At 40.3% G+C, this 17,111-nt stretch overlaps 1 long non-coding RNA gene across 2 annotated transcripts in view; it reads right to left on the bottom strand.

Moving 5' to 3' along the window:
- Positions 1-17,111, bottom strand: part of LOC121887785 — a 309,423-nt gene that overhangs the window by 63,245 nt on the left and 229,067 nt on the right. The window contains exon 2 of one of the 2 annotated variants that reach the window (XR_006093055.1): positions 2,365-2,659. The exons of the other annotated variant lie outside the window; for it this stretch is intronic. This is a non-coding gene — a long non-coding RNA (uncharacterized LOC121887785). Of the gene's footprint in view, positions 1-2,364; positions 2,660-17,111 lie in introns of those variants that run through there. 2 annotated transcript variants of the gene reach the window in all.

Genomic DNA, 17,111 nt, shown 5'->3' with positions numbered 1-17,111 from the left:
ATGTGTGTGAAATATTCACAAATGCATATCACAAACACATTACCCTAAAACATGCACACACATTTGAAATACACTCTGTTACAGCATGCTCATACATCACAACTATAAACATGCAGGCTTTGAAACAAATTACATGCATGTGTGTAGCCATACATATGCATATACATATGCGTATTTGTACACTGGCTTACCTTAAATTAAGCTTTTCAAGTGTGGCTAACTACCCCATCTTGCACACATAAATGCATGCAATACAAATGTGCACACATAGACACACAACTTCACTAGTAATGAAATCCAGAGCTGCATTTCATTGGACAATGGGTGGAGAAAGTTTAAAGTTTTAGAGACTGATTCAGAATTGAGAGGATGCTGGACAAAGAGCTCACGTTCCCCTGTAGATTTAGAAAGTGGAAAAATGCTTTGCACGTAATAAAAAAACAATAGGTAGCCACAGACCTTGCTGAGCTCATAGCAGGAAACACAGGATTTTGCAGTGCGAACAGGGTCTAAGAGAGCTTAGCAGCTTTATAACGTCATGTTAAATGTCTATTAGTCTACGGTTGTTCCAGAGGTTAACACTCTTGCACATTGTTCCCCTAATAAGTTCAATGAACTACTTATATAAAGCACCGAAAGTCCGTACATGTTACCTCTTCAAATTCCTCCCCTAACTGCCACACGTATAAAATTATTTAACCCTTAACTCTTCAACAAGACCTTGTCTGACAAAAGGACATCTTCTCTAAGTTAATGTCAGGGCGCTGCAGACACATGGAGACTGACTCTATTCCTCCTCCTCCCTCTCCACCTCTTCCATCCCTCCATCTTCCCATCCCTCCTGCTGGAGGAATTCCCAACCCTCTCTGCAGGTAGCCAGCCAGCCAAGACCAGCAGAACATGTGTTTTCCTCCCCTGGTCGGGTCAAAGTGAGGTCGTTCATTCATTCCCAGTGATATAGCGGCCCAGCTCACCCGCTTGCATGCTTATCATGTGCCGCGCCCTCGCAACAGATGATGAATTCCACTCAGCCGATAGATAGATAGATAGAGGAAGAGAGAGGAATGAGAGAGTAGGGAGAAAGATGGAGAGAGACCCCCCTCCGTTGCCTCCAGACGCATCTCGTCCCAGCCAGTTTGCAACTCAATCAGTGACATGTGCAATTTTAAGAGGGGAATTGTATGTTATGCCACTTTTTTCTTTTTTCTTTTTTTTTTTTCAGATGTTCAAGCCGGGGATGGTTTTGAACTTTGACCACAAAGTTATGAATTTTCTTTTAAGGCTCAGAGGAACTTAAGGAAAATATTTTCGGGACAATGTACACAGGATATTCATGTTTCAAAGCAAGTGTAGATTTCAATAACACTGGGAAGTCTGGCTTTTAACCATGCTGTTTCCACAAGTTTGTTTTGTTCATTCTTTAAAACATTCATAATATTGACACAAAGAGTTTAGACAACCCAAATACAATATTGTTACACTGTTGATCGTAGGACACTTATTGCTGTAGCTCATTTACTCGGGAAGAAATTATATTAGAGGAGAATTTGTGCGCGTCTTTATTTTGACAAAAAACAGAGCAAACAGGGGAATTAGAGGCTAACAAATTCTAAGCTCTTATTATTGATCCGATAGGATTTGCTACACACAGCAGCCTCTCCACAACCCTGCGGCCTGTGATTATGCCTGAGGCAGCCGCTCAGGGGGTGTGATAACTGCCAAAGATGTTGGAAGTTATTTTGTATATAAGCAAAGTGCACAGTAAGGGACTGTAAGGAAATTACGGGGGGGGAGGAGGGGGGTATTTTAATTTTATTTACTTTTGGGAATTGAAGGTAATGTAGGCAGACTTTTTTGGGAGAGCAGGAAAGAGTCTTCTATTTTATATTTCTTGTCCTGAATTTAGATTTAATTTCTGCCCTCCTTTGAAACATGTGTAGACAAATATTTTTCTTAAAAAACAACTTGCACCGTGGTTCATAAAGATGCACTTTGCCAGTTCTGTCTCTGTATCAGTTTTAATAGTCTGTAATGGTTCAGAATTTTGCATTATAGTCTGGATACAGGAGTTCCATTAAGATATTAAGGTTTTAATTAGGGTATATGATTAAACAAGTTGCACCAATTTAACACTGTGCTTGTATTTTGACATGATGTGAGGAGGGTGTTGCAGTTTTTTCTTCAAACTCAAGAGGAAGGTTCCAAGAAAACACTGATAACCCTGAGGAGGGCCTTGCTTTTTTTTAACAAAGTGAAACATAAGGTTCAGACCCCATAACAACCCCAATAATTTTCATACAGTCCCTAAAATAGTTGCAAAGTAGGCACCTTATTACTATTTTAGGGACTCCCTGACTCTGAAAGCAGGATTATAGGTACTTTTATTTCTCTTCTGGTCCGGGGGAAAAGACATTTTAAAGACATGCAAGTCCCCATATCGCTTCCTTATCTTACCAAACAACAGCTGCAGACAAGCTGAGAAGGCTGTAAAGCACTAAGAGCACATAAAATGAATAAACAACAATAATAACACTTAGGTATCACAGCCTGTACTTAATGTTTATCAGGTGTCGTTGCGGCCATGACACCGTGCTGAGTAAGATTCTTCACAGGAGGCATCCTCTTGGCCCCGTCACCAGCATGTGGGCACCGACGGGAGCTGAAAAGGCGAGACAAGAGATTAAGGAGGCAAGAAGCTTTGTCTGTGCGCCCTCCCTGCCTCAAACACAACAACCTCTCCGTACACCCTCCTCCCCGCGACACGCACACATAGATACACTCTGCTCCCATTTTTTCTTATTACCGTAAGCACGAAAGGGAAAAAAGGACAAAATAGTACTTACTAATGGCCTAAAAATGTCCCTGACACCCTACCCCTTCACTCTTTCCCAAAAGCCTGAAAAACCACTCACCAAATCGATTCTCAGTCCCTCTGTTGAGGACTACATTTAGTCAATCATACAGCGCCCTATAAGGAATGGATTTCGGGACATTTTGTGGGACTAGGTGAAATGTGAGTTAATGGGAAGAGAGTCGGTGGTTGAGTGAAGAAGCCAGGCAGAGTAGGTAGTTAAAGAGCAGAACAGTGCCTTAGGGGTACTCAGTGTATCTGGACTCACACTGGGAAAAGTGTATTTATCAACTTAATAGCAGGTGTCTGATTGAATATGACTATGATTACAGTAAGTTGTTCCTTCTTTGGGCTCCTCTCCTCCTCCTCCTCCTCTTCCTCCTCATCATACTCCCCCCACGCTGCTCCTTCACCATCCTCTACCTCATTCACGAAGGTACAGAAAGGTGGCACGGTGGGTATTTTCACTGTAAACACTAGCTGATGAGATGATTTTACAGAAGCATGGATATATTAAAAAGGCACAGATCATCTATAATTCTAAATATGAGGCAGGTTAACAACCTGTATGTTCAGTTACTCACATGTTGCTGTTCTCTTTTTCTACGATTTTAATAATAACTTGTACTATGTGCATGACTTTCTTCATTGCAAAGTCTGATAACTTAACAGACAGCTAGATATGCAGAAAAAGCTGACATATAAGAAGCAGGAATGGTATTCTGAGAGTGAAACAAGAGAATAAACAAGAAGAGGAATCTGACTTGTGGAAGATGGGGAGAGGGAGCCATTTAGCTGATAAGGCAGGGAAGGCCCTTCAGGTGTCTCCTGCTCCACTGCTGTGTAAATGAGCTCCAATTAAACAGGCGGCCCCTAGCTCCGGGTCTCCTCGCAGCCCTCCCCAGCCTCTTCCATCCCCTCAGCCTCCCCCAGCCCCTTGCTGCTCGCCGTAAGGCCCAACCCACCCCATGGCTCCTGCAGCTGCTCGCTCACTCCCACTCTCTGTTTTTCACTCACACTGCGTGACCCAAAGGCCTGCTTAACTCCTGTGTGTACGCCTGTGTGTGTGTGTTTGTGTGTGTGTGCAGTTGTCTGTTGATGTGTGTGCTTCTCTACAGTATGTATATCTGTGTGTTTGTTAGCCCTGCAGCGTTTCAGCTTATTGTCAACTCTTGATAAGTGACAGCGTGGTGGAAATGCTGCATCCCAGTGTCTGCTTGATTTGTGTGTATTGCAGTAATTGCTCTGAAACTGGAAAGTTATTCTCTCAAAAAATGTAACATGAAATGGTAACATGTAGTTTTACTTTATATTGATTTTAAGCTTTTTTTTTTTCCACCAGACTTTACCACCTGAGCCCACAACATCACAGAAGTGTGCGTCCGCAACTGTTCGGAGAGTCTCCGAAGCCTGACCAAACACAGCATTAACAGTTTGCAAACATTGTCTGATATCTCAGAAGGCCTTTGCCACGCAGCAACGGGGGTCTGAGAACAGCGGGTGATTTGGCCAATTAGATGAGGCGGTGATTTAGGTGGCCAGATTGGGAGAGTCACTGTTGGCTGCTGGCCAGGACACTGGGGTTGCCAACCCTGATCCTCAAGAAGCCATCCCCCGAGTTCCTAAATGACCACAGCGAGGGGAGACAGAGAATGAACATTTGAGGACCAGGACTTCACTCATTTTTACAAAATATTTATGTTTTTTGGCCACAGGGAAGCCTGAATGGTGCTGCAACTAATGATTATTTTTATTATCGAATAATCTGCTGATTTTTTTTTTTTTTTTTTGATGAGTCAGTTAATCCTTTAGGCAAACAAATGTCTAAAAATAGTGAAACATGTCAATAAGAGTTTACCAGAGCCCAAAGTTTAGAAAATTTTAGAAGCTGGAAACACTTTATGTTTGTTGTTTTCGCTTCGATTAATGACTTAAATGCTTAATATATTATAAAAACTGCTGGTAATAAATTTCTAGGCCAATTCTTCTTTCTTGGACTAATTGTCCATACTGAGTTATGGACTAATTATTTCAACACTGAATCCTGCAAATTTAGAATTTAACTATTGTATCGTATGTAAAGAAGAAAAGACTTTTCTGTCTTACACTTCAGTACAATTGCACAACCTTTCTTATCTAATTGTGGTGATTCAGTCTTTGTCTGAAAGATGCCATTGTTTACGATAGATGGGTCAGAGCTACAAGTCAGACTCCAGCTCGCGTGTAACAGATCGCTCCTTACCTCCTACTGTACGAGGAAAGCACAATTACCTGTTCTTGTCGAGGCATACAGGCGCTGTCAGCAGCACCTCGTGCATAATACATACCTGACATTCTGCTAACGTTACCTGCCACATGTAACCAGTCACACTGTAAAAGGTGTTTGTCTGCTCCCCCGCCACTCTAAATGCTAGATACTTGAAATTAATGGCTGTGATTAAGATACTTTAAAACCCGCAAATGGTATATTTAAATATTAAGTCACATGTAATTAAGCAGGGAGAAATATTCATCCCCGTTGTTAGGGCAATTATAACAATTTCCATCAAGGGATTTCTCAGCTTGACTTTTGTTCTGAGCAATAGTGATTAACATTATGGTTAATTGAAGTCATTTTCCAAGACTTGGGATATTTCTTATTCCCCGGCCTTAGAGAAAAGGAAGCCGGACAGAGCTTAGGCAGCAGGCCTGGTGTAGAGTCTTAACAACATGATTTTCTCCTCTCTGGTTCCTTCCTGTGAGCATATTTAACTGTGTGTAGGGGGGTCGTCCCAAGGTGGCTGAGGAGGTCAGTCTCCCCTGTGGGAGCGGTGAATCAGTGGACAGTCGGAGATGAGGGCTCAGTGGGGAAACACCACTCAGGTTAGCAGCCATTTCCTTATATCACACAGAAAAAGAAGTTGACGGTGTGATGTCCACCCTGTTGTAACACACCAAGTAATGTTTTTCTCCTCATCAGGCAGCCTCATTAAAACTGTGACAATGATTTAATTATTAGCTGAGGGGTAGGTAAAATTACTACTTGGTAGATAAAATATAGTATAATGGCTTTAAAGTTCCCCTCCAATCAAAAACATGTTTTGCTTATTGGATGTTTGACCTTCACTGTGCAGAGTTTGAGTCTGTTTTCACGTTCATCTAATGAAGGGAGAAAGTTTCTGTGTGCTCACTTCAAATCTGAGATTAAGACGTATAGTACAAGCATGATTTTGTTCCAATATCAAATTTACACAAGTATGATGCGGAAACTCGAAGCTTCCAATGCACATACACTGAGAATGGACTTGGACAGTGAAGTAGGAGTAGTTAATATTCTGTTTTTTTATCTTCAATGAGGAAGAAAGAATGAATGTCATTTTATCAAACTGTTTTGTGCAAAAACTATATAAGACACAAAGTACAATTTCAAGTAAAGTACTTTTATATGCTTTTAAAACATGTCCGATTAATTTGACTAGAAGTACACCAACTACTACAGCTCCAGCATCAGGATACGTTGACATAAAGTTTGACTCATGTGGTATATTAATAACTGTCAGTGTTGAGATTAAGTTTTAATGGTGATGTGGTTGAATGAATCATATAATATGAAGCAAAAGTAACTAAAGCTGACATTGTCAGTCAAACTGACAAACTGTAAGATCGTGAGACAAAGTTCTCCATTTGCCAAAAATTGACATTCCATTACTCTGAGTCGATTTACATGATGATGAACTAATTGTCAAGAACTAATTGTCCCCCCAGAATTCAAAAAAAGACAGTACAACTCCATTTCAAAATCTGTCTCAGTGTAAGTAATACGCCTGCGTGAGTGACACGGGCCTCTTCTCTGCGGCGCTGTGACCCGTTTTAAAGATCAACGCCAGCCCATGAGCATGCGCCCAGCAGTTGTCCTCCCTCTGAATGTTATTACAGAGGGAAGCAAGGTCAGATTGCAGGGATGATGATACATGGGAAGCACTTTTGAAATAAGAAAGTCCTCTCTTTTTTTTTGCTGCTGCGTCGCATATTGACCTTGGCATTTCTGACAATAGCATCCATCACACACATGAAACCTTTCCAACAGGCAACACTGGTCTGCTGAGCAGCCAAGTGAATCAGATTAAGGAATAACACCAGTAGATGGATGCCTGACGTCAAAGCGGCAGAGGGATCAGCCTCCCTGTTCTTCATGCATACCACTTCCTCTACACCCCCCCCCACCCCCCCTCTCCCTCCTGCACTGCTTGGCTGGGTTATGTTTCTCTGATTTTGACACGAATGATTAACGGCCGCAGGATTGTGTTTTTGATCGATCCTGCAGCATTATGGCAGTAATTAATTCAACGGAGCATCGAGAGCATGTCGATTGAATCATCTGCCGACCAGTTCTGCAAGATTCTATTACTCTTGTATAATTTTATAACTCCCGCCACACTTTTTATAAATTCAGTTTGTTTTTTTGTTAAACATTATTTTATTACATGTTATTACAATCTACTCTAATATGAAAAGTCTGCCTTGTAATAAAGTGAAACTCAGTACCTTTATGAGCTTTCCAGCTAATCACTGCAGGACATCCCTTATAGGACTAATGAAATACCCATTCACTGCTCAAACCTTGTTTTCAAATACTTTGTGTGTCTGGTTTCAATTTTCCTGAACCATTAATGGTCACATTATTGTAAAATAAATATAAAAAAGGATCTTACACAGAAATGACTCATTTTACAGGGATCCCAAAGTATGATTCCAGGCTGAAGGTTTATTTTGCTCCAGACTCTCTGTAGTGTGCCAGCTGAGATACAGAATCTCCAGCAGCACCTGTACAAAATTTAACAATGACGACTGAGAAAATATCTTGTAGAGTGATCTTATCGTTTTACACTTTTTATTACACTAAAATTGTATAGAAACTATGTATATAGAAAACACTGAAGGTTTCAGTTTTAATGAGAATATCTGACTGTTTTCTTTAAAAGTATCCTATTAAAATCATGTTACTATCATGGCTGTTGTTCTCAGCAACAGGCCTCAGCTGTTGAAGAATGCTTTCATGAGTCAATTTTGACTGATGATATAATGAATGAGAAAAACATTCAGTTAATGCTTCAGAGAGAAATGCAGACTGCAACACCGCCAAAGCTTTGTGCAGGGTGCCAGCATGGAAAAAGACATTAACACAGTGCACGTGTGGATGTGTCTGTAAGTGTGTGCATTCACGTATGTGTGTGTTTCAGAGAAGGGTTGCACTGAAGTACTCAGCTGGGAGCATCCAGTCAGTGACCCCTGTCTTTCCAACTGTGTGGAGGAGAACTCTTCAGCGTGTGTGCGTATGAGTGTGTGCGAGTGTGTGCTCGTAGGACAGAAAGAGAGAGACAGTGAGAGAGCGAGATAGAAACACAGCACAAAGAACAGAGGAGCATTGTGCGGTGCTGAGCCTCCTCAGGTCCACTCCGAGCGTGTCGTCCACATTGCTCGCAGCTCACGTAGCTCGGCCTGAGGAGAAGTCCTGAACCGCTCTGGCCTTTGCACTTTGCACTGACACCGACTCACACAGGGCAAGGTGGCCGCCTCGCTGTATCTGTCTGGCTAGTCCAGCTTCAACACACTCCCTGAGTCCAAGAGTCCAAGAGAAACAGCACACTCACTGTACGTATGGAGTTGTCACGTTTAACATTCAAAACTGGCACACTGTCCTCAACTCATCCCTCTATGTAAGCAGTTTTTCAGTACAGATATGAAAAACTTTAAAAATGTATTTTTGAAACTGATCATAAAAGTTTTCTAAAATTTAGAAAATTAAATATAGTAAAATGTGTAAACACCTGAAAATTATAAACACAAAATGTATTTTTATTTATTTATTTATTTATTTTTTTAACTAAACATTAAACTGAAAATAATCTGTTCTTACTCTAAAACAAATACTTAAATAAATACTTAAATACTTCTATCTGCATATTTAAACTTTACAATTGATTTTTTTTAAATGATAATGATGATGTTATTAATTGGAAAATTTCTGAGCATAATTTTTCCTTTAACATTAATTCAACATGGACTTCATCAAGACAATAATTTAGATATAATTTAGACCAAAAATAATGAGAATAGTGCAATAATAGTGCAACAACAAAACAAAGTAATGATTGCAAAGTTTTATAGAAAAGAGTTATTTAAAAAAAAAGACAGAACATGTTATATTCTCTATATATCCATAATAGCCCATTACCTAAATATTTTAGACACCATACTTCATGAGTCCACACTGTAAGATCATGTGCCAGTGTAACTTAGTTAATAGTGTTAAGAAAAAGGATAGCTGGCATCTAAAAGCAAAGTTTCTGCACTCTTAAACACTTCTCTTTAGTCTACAAGGGATTGTAAAAAATAAATATAAAAGGAAAAAATGTTATTTGCACAACAATTTTTTCCCTCCTCTGCTGTTACACCCAGAATTTGAAAATAAAAACATCTCCTATTTTTCCTTTTATCAGTCTCAGCATGATGGTGTTTTCCACAATCAAGTTTTACGGTGTGCCAGCAGGACACCATGTCCACAGGGACTCTGTGGAGAAAGAGGTGAGTACCAGGTGCTGCGAACGCTCTCGTGCTATTACTACCACACTGTCAAGGCTTTCTGTCCCATTTTACCTTGCGCACACCCTCCCCCAAGCCCACAAGACAACAGGATGGCACCACAACAGCTGCATGTTCTGCAGCTTTGTCTATTTACAGCATATTTCATAGTCTTCATGGATTTTTTTTTTCTCCTCCTTTGTGAAATGGAGACCGCTGCGAAGCACAAAACATGGAGGACTCATTTTGTGTAGGCAACTTGCAAGCATACAGGCACAAAACTAAAATGGAGAGGGTGATTTCATTTTTTTTTAAGGGGGTGAGGGGTGGGGGGGGTACTGTAGGGTTGCAATATACTGCACAACATTCTCTTCAAACATGGACTTGGAGCACCCTCTACCCATCAGCAGTCAAAATGCAGGCCCACTCTGGCCCAGAGTCCTCCCATTACTACGTCTGTAATTGTCTGGGAGCCAGGCCTTGCTCCTGCTCTCCAGAATTTTAACAGAAACCATGAGAGGGGAGGCTTCTTTAAAGGCTTCATCAACTGTGACCAACCGCCGTCAGCAGTAACCCATGTTATACAGGCCGCAGTTATGACACCCTCAAAGGGCTGCCCCCGAGGAGGCAGGCGACAGGGAGGGGGGTACAAGGGGAACAGGGCCTCAGAAGTTTCCCACCTTCCCTTGAACCGCAGCCGCACACCCTCGGCAGGAGGTGGACGGGGCCAGCTTTGAAAAATAACACCTTTGTGATCCCCAGTGTTTGGGGATGGATCGTGGTCGCAGATGGCTCCGGATACTCTCTCAGTGGATGGATGGATGGGAAAGACAGAGAGAGACGGAGAGAGAAGGAGAAAAGGGAGCAGACTAAGCTCTTTTTCAACCATTTTGTACCTGAGAACTTTTTTTGTTCTGTTTTTCAGAAGTCTGAGGATTGTAATGTCAAAAGTATCCATTTCATGTTTCCCAAATATTATCTCATCTTGAAAAGTAGTTCAATTAATTTATTATTCTAGTCTGACAATGAGAATTTAACTCTGTAGAGACAGACACTACAAAAGTATAAAAGAATACAAACCATGCTCAATAACACTGACAACACATGAAACTATACTACTGTGCTTGCACACTAGGTGCATACAAACATACTAAACAGTAAGCACTTTTACAATAGTGCCTCCTCCATCCATCATAATGAATATGGGCTGCAATTAAGTTACACCAAAAGCCGCCATCATTCTGAGAGTTCACACGTGTCCTGCATGTGGCTAGCTAATGGGCATGAGTGGAAAACTAAGACGCAGACATAGGATTGGGGAGCCAACAGAGTTTGTACAGGGGGGAATAAATTATTACAGGCCCGGCAATGGTGACAGCGTTTTTCCCTCAGTCTGGGGGAAGAAAACAGTGCACTGAACTTATAACCCTGGATTTTGAAATCATTTTTAGCTGCAGTTGACAGTCAGAAACCGGCACTTGACAGCGAGCTCACAGAGGCTGGTGACACTTTCCTGCGGCTCTGCAGGGCCCTCGAATCATCCGGCCCTCTGTAGAGGCGATCGGCTGTTGTGCTGTTTTTTTTCCTCTTGGCTCTCACTGTGGAATAGAATAGTTTTGATCCCTTTTCCAAATTATTTACATATTTCCCTTTCCCCTTTCCTGTCTGTGTTCCTGTTTGGTTGCTGGCACCATATAGAGATAAGACATAAGACTGAATAAATTGAAAGGCGCATGTCATAGTATGAACATCCTCTTTCTAGGGACTAGATAAGGGCAGATATTTTTAGAGATTTTTTTTTTCAAGTAAAATAGCCACACTTATTTGGTAGTATTACGCCATCTTTTAAACTTTAAATTTCACATGGACCCTATCTTGGAAGGTTTTCTCCTCGTAAATTTAATGTGTTACAGTATTCATATAACAACTCGGCTTACAAAGTCAGCGTGAGTGCCAGTCTGGGAGCTCAGTGCAGAAGACAGTGCCTCGTGAAGGCTTGTGTTGCCTCCAAACAGCTGTGGTGCCTCTTTTGTGTTATTTGGAGGGCCTGTTGCCCCTGCTCTATTCAGGGCTTTCACACCAGTCTCACTCACTTCTCACTCCCTGGGTTCCTCCTCACAGGTCATAAATTAAGCAGAGGGAGGGGAGGCTGAGATCAGAGAAAAAAGATCAGTCAGGACCTTGTTTCAGTTCGTTTTTATCGCAGATTCTATAATATAACGACGCAGAAAGAGTCAAAGTTTCATAAGCAGTGGTAAGAAGTAAACCTGCTGCTCAGAGTGCAATTCTCTGATGTAAAGAAAAGCCTGTGGATTTGTGAGTTAAGACAGAGCATTTTGGGTTTATCCACTTGGGGCCACACTGCTGTTGACACTATATGTTATTTTAATGAGTGTTGTGGCGTAGTGGTTAATGTGGCCACAGCTCATGGCTCAGAGGTGCTGTGAGGCTGTGTGCGTGTGTGTGTGTGTGTGTGTTTGCACATGAGAGAGACAGAGAGTTGGTGGGGGATGGGGGGGAGGAGGGGGGGGGGTTACAATATGGTTATAGTGACAAGCACTGGGATAACTGATGCCGTCTCTCCTGTCAAAACAAAGACTACTTGAAGTGAATGAGGCTGGCAGAGATGTACTGGACGCAACTGGAGAAAAGCTTTGGTTCTGCAGACTTTTATTTTTCCCTTTATGTGTTCAGATCAACTTCATTCTCATTTCCACTATTCAGATTTTTTTATTTAAATGCATCATGATGGACATATTGTATTCAGTAAGGTCGCCATACTCAACCCAGAAGTGCATACTGTGACAATGACTTAATGGCATGAATAGGGGAAATATTGCACAGTTCAGTGGCTTGTATTGCGTGCTATTATCCTTTTGTGATACAGAAAGATCAAAATTATGAAATATCATGCGACACATGTGGGATCTATTCAGCAGTATCACAAAACTCCCATTGAAAAACAGTTAAATGGCTTTGCATGAGGCTGTGTACAGAACCATATGGACGCCTCCACATCTCCTCATTTCATACATGTTTCTTTTGACATCAATAATGCCTCGGTATCCAGTGGCGTTTGGAACGCATCCAAAACAATTATAAAGTTGCCGTGGAAACTGAGGTCCTGTGCCAGAGTGAGGCATACTGTCTCCGCTCAGATAACCGCATGGAAAGTCACAGCAAACAAAGCACTTGACAGGGGTGCAGAAATGGGAGAAATAAAAAAAGAGGGAGGGAGGTGAGGGATGGGCAGAGGTGAAGAGACAGAGACGGAATAACAAAAGCAGTGAATGTGGCAAATTTGGACATCCACGGATGATGAAAATCCATCACACACACGTCTACACAATAGATTTGCATTTTATTATGTGCGGGTGTGAATAACAGACCCTTTTGTATTAAGAAACCCTCATGAAGTGGTCTTTTATGTGAGCCATTTTCAAAACATCACTAAAAAAAAAAAGTCAGATTTAGGCGAAGAATCTGGTTCAGTTAAGGGTTAAGCTTAGGCAGGTAACTGTGTGTGTTTGTGTGTACATGAATGAAAATGATCATGGCAAAGTAACACACAGCCTCCTCAGTGACACATGCAATTTTATGTGTGGGACATTGGGACTGGAGTAATGTATTGTAACCTTATGCTAACCTAATGAACAAGAGGATGAAAGCAGTGTAATGGAGGCATTTTTACATTCATCTTTAGGCTCCTCATTATGCGCTGAATATGACAACCTCGTTAGGAGTGCACGAAAGATTACCCATGCGGGTAAAGAGCACCACCTTCACGCAAAAAAAAAAAAACACAGAAAAATTGTAAAACTAGTCGGAATGTAGAGAGCAGAGACTGTACAATTTGTGCGCATACACACTTACCGACACACACACACATACATACAAACCCCTGGTGGGAGTAACTGGGCTCTTGGAGTCAGAAAGACAATCTGACTGGCTTTCAAAGACCCCTGACTGTCCAGTCTGTTTATTCAGATGGGAGCAAAGAACGCCACCATTTCAAAGTCATTGCATTACTTTGTTTTGATCTCGCTGATGAAGAACATTAGTTTCAGTGCACCGGTTGGGCAGTCGGGGTGATAAAATGGGCCCTTGATGCTTCAAAACACTTGTGTTATTCTTCACATATGATGTGTTTGAAGCTTAATTAAATTCATACCTAAAACATGTGTAAAATGTATACTTTATGAGAAATAATAAACAAATATTAATGCAATATCATGAAAAGATTTACAGCAGCAAACACACTACTGATTTTGTATGCAGTGTTTTCTAGGCTATGTCAGGTCACTTTAAGCAATTGCTGTAACATGAATCAATTAAAATGTGTTTTAGTTGTCTGTGCCTGAAGTGTCAGCAGATCTGTGTGCGAGTCATCATTTGTTCTCATTAGCGTTTCTTGGAGAAATCAGAAGCGCTTGAGGAAATCAGGTAATTTGTATTCACAAATAAGGATATTCGACCCAACAACGTCATGCCATTTGTAACGGAGTAGCAAGTGTGTATGTGTGTGTTTCTATTTGTGACTATTTATGTTTTACAGTGAAAATGCAATTTCTGCATTAGTCCTAGTAATGGCCATGAGGCCGAGCATCATTAGCTCAACACTGCTCTCCAGTGGATACAACATATAATAACCCGCACATAGAGTTCAAGTGCTTCTATGACAAAAGTAAAAGGTTATGATGTTTCTCAGGACATTTTCCAATGGTTGCTTCTTAAATAACAGAGTATTGATTTTCTCTTAGTCAGTTTCCAGTCTATACAACAATAAAAGACTTTACCATCCATGCTCCAATGTAAAAGACATGTTACATCATCTAGGAGTCCTTGGACAAGTGCACCCACAGCCTCCTTATGATAAACCAAGCTCAAAAAAATTTAATTGAGTCCTTACTGTAAATTGACACACTCTATTATACCATTGCCTCCCCATCTGTTCCCCAAGGAAATGGATAATATCAAAAACACCTTGCTATTTTTTCTATGCTAATTATATCAAAAGGAATACAGTGGAGCTGTTTTAAAATATTCTTATAAGCACAATCTTGATCTGAGCACATCCAGAGGACTTTTACCTCTGTCTCTCTGTTGCTTATGTACATAGCTGAGTGAATCTTTGTGGGTACAGCCTGTAAGAATTACTCCACCGCTGCATTGTGGGGACAGCAGAGCTATAGTGTCTACCATAACATGCAATTTGCTAGAATATAGTAGTAGATGTAACACAATCACATCATGACATCTGATATTATAAACATATGTTTAAAATAGAAGAGGGATGCTGTTTTTGTAGGATGTAGCATGTATTGTCCAATCCAGTGTCTACACACATATTCCCCACATAGATTGTTATTATTATACAGCGGTGTGTTTATATAAAGTTGATATGTTGGTGTTGATACCATATGTGGCCTAATAACTGCAGAGAATCACATTCTGACTGTGACAAAACAGAAGAATGGCAATGTTGCTGCAGTGGATATCTGCAAGCCACGCACAATGAAGATTAAGACTTTATCTCTCAAACCCTACAGATTGAACAGATTGTGATGCATTTGACCTAAAAAGGCCTTTGAGCTACACTCAAGACCACTCCCCGCACATGTAAACACATTCGGTACTTGCTAATTGCATCGAAGCTGACTCAGAGATTCCTACACTGATGATCTATGCAGTGGTTTTAGGGCAGGCAATGTTCATTGTGTTACATCACACTGGCGTATACTTCTAATACCATATGGTCATTGCCCAACACATGTTCATTTAGCACACATGCACTGCATTGACGTTAACATGATGTTTTTTTCATGTGAATGTCTTATTCACGACTTTGCATTCTTTACAGATGCACTCCAGACATGTATTAAGACATATAAAATTAATCTGCTTGGAATAATAATGTGTGTCTGATATGGTTTTTCCACAAAAAAGTATAAATTTCAAAATCCCTAAAATGATATCTACTTATTCTCTCTCATTAAAAATTCGATAATATATGAATATGCAAATATATTTCATTTGAGATGTTTTCCTGCTGGACACAAGATGTTTCCTATTGTACTGTTAAGTATATTCTCAGTGTATGTGCACTGGAGGCTTCAAGTTTCCACATCACACTTGTGTAAGTTGAATACTGGACCAAGATTGTCTCCAAACTAGTTGTGATGTCACAAATCATGTTCGTAGGCCCACCTCTTAAAATCTGATTTTCACTGAGCACAGAGAAACTTTCAGCTCTTTACATATATCATTCTGCACAGTGAAGTTCAAACATCCAACTGTAAGAACAAGAGAAGACTATTTTTGAGTGGATGGAGACTTTAAGTTAACTAGCAACAGTATCTTTAACAAGACTACAGATCTACAATCACGCTAGCGGCTCTGTGAGGCTTTACTTACAGGCACAGCAGTGTTTGGAGATAAATGCTAATATCGGCATGCTAACAAGTTGATGTTAAGCAGATACAATGTTTACCATGTACCCTTAGTTTAGTATGCAAGCATGCCAATACTTGCTGATTAGCACTAAACACCAAGTACAGCTAAGGCTGATGGGGATGTCATTAGTTTTGCAGGTAATAAACCAATACTTTGGTCATAAACCAAAGTATTGAACACACTAAAATGTTGACCTGATGGTGGCACTAGAGGAAAAGTCAGGGGATTACCACAATGATTACAATTTACCCTGAGGGGGGGATGAATATGTTTACCAAATTTTAATGGCAGTCCATTCAGTAGTTGTTGAGACATTTCACATGAAACAATTTGCCAACCTCATGGTGGTCACCAAAGTCAATAGAATTCATTGATCATCCTATTGGAATAATGAATATGTGTACCAAATTTAAAGGCAATGCATTCAATAGTTGTTGAGCTATTTCAGTCTGGATAACAGTGATGGACCAACCAATAGATAGACAAAAAAAACAAGAAAATGTAATTTCTCATCAGTCTTCATTACTTAACTCTACATCAACCACTGTAATTCTTAGATGGCAAACCCCCCTTATTGTATTAGGAGGCAAACCTTACTGCAAAACTCTGCTAACACCAGTAAACTCATCAAGGCTGGTCAATATTTATCATTCATTTACACTCTTTATATTTAATAGTAGTAGGCCTAATTGCACTTGTACAGAATAATAAATAAATGCAGAAAATACAATGTCAGAGCTAAAGTTAAAATGTATAACCACACACCACCTCCTCATTGCTTAATCACAGCAACAAAGGCTTATTATTATGAGTTGGGAGAAAGAAGAGGCTCCTACAGTCAAAATGTGACTTAATGAATTGATCAATGCACCACAGTAGAAAGAGTATAAGGTTCCTGTTAAAGGGTAGATTTTCACAATTCAACGAGACTTGCAAGCTTCCTATTGACTATCAAGAGTCTCAACTTTAGTGCCATATGGAAGTTATTTTTAATTTTCCACCTCTTCTTTTATATTTAGTTGAGTAATGTCATCATAGTGTGCATGTTTGTGACTAAATGTCTGTGTATGTGTGATGATGGGTATAGGAAAAAAAAGGGAACTTATCTCCAGTTTGGATTTCATGTTATACAGCATATTTTTAAATAGAAAATAAAGAATGTCCCTTTATTTTTATTTAGCTCCATGTTTTTTTTTTAAAATGATACAAGACCATAACCATAGAGCAAAATAGCCCTACCTATCAG

The sequence above is a fragment of the Thunnus maccoyii genome, chromosome 21, assembly GCF_910596095.1.
Source record: "Thunnus maccoyii chromosome 21, fThuMac1.1, whole genome shotgun sequence".
Lineage (NCBI taxonomy): Eukaryota > Metazoa > Chordata > Actinopteri > Scombriformes > Scombridae > Thunnus > Thunnus maccoyii.
Note: the sequence above shows the minus strand (reverse complement) of the source record. Positions and strands in the feature narration are given on the sequence as shown.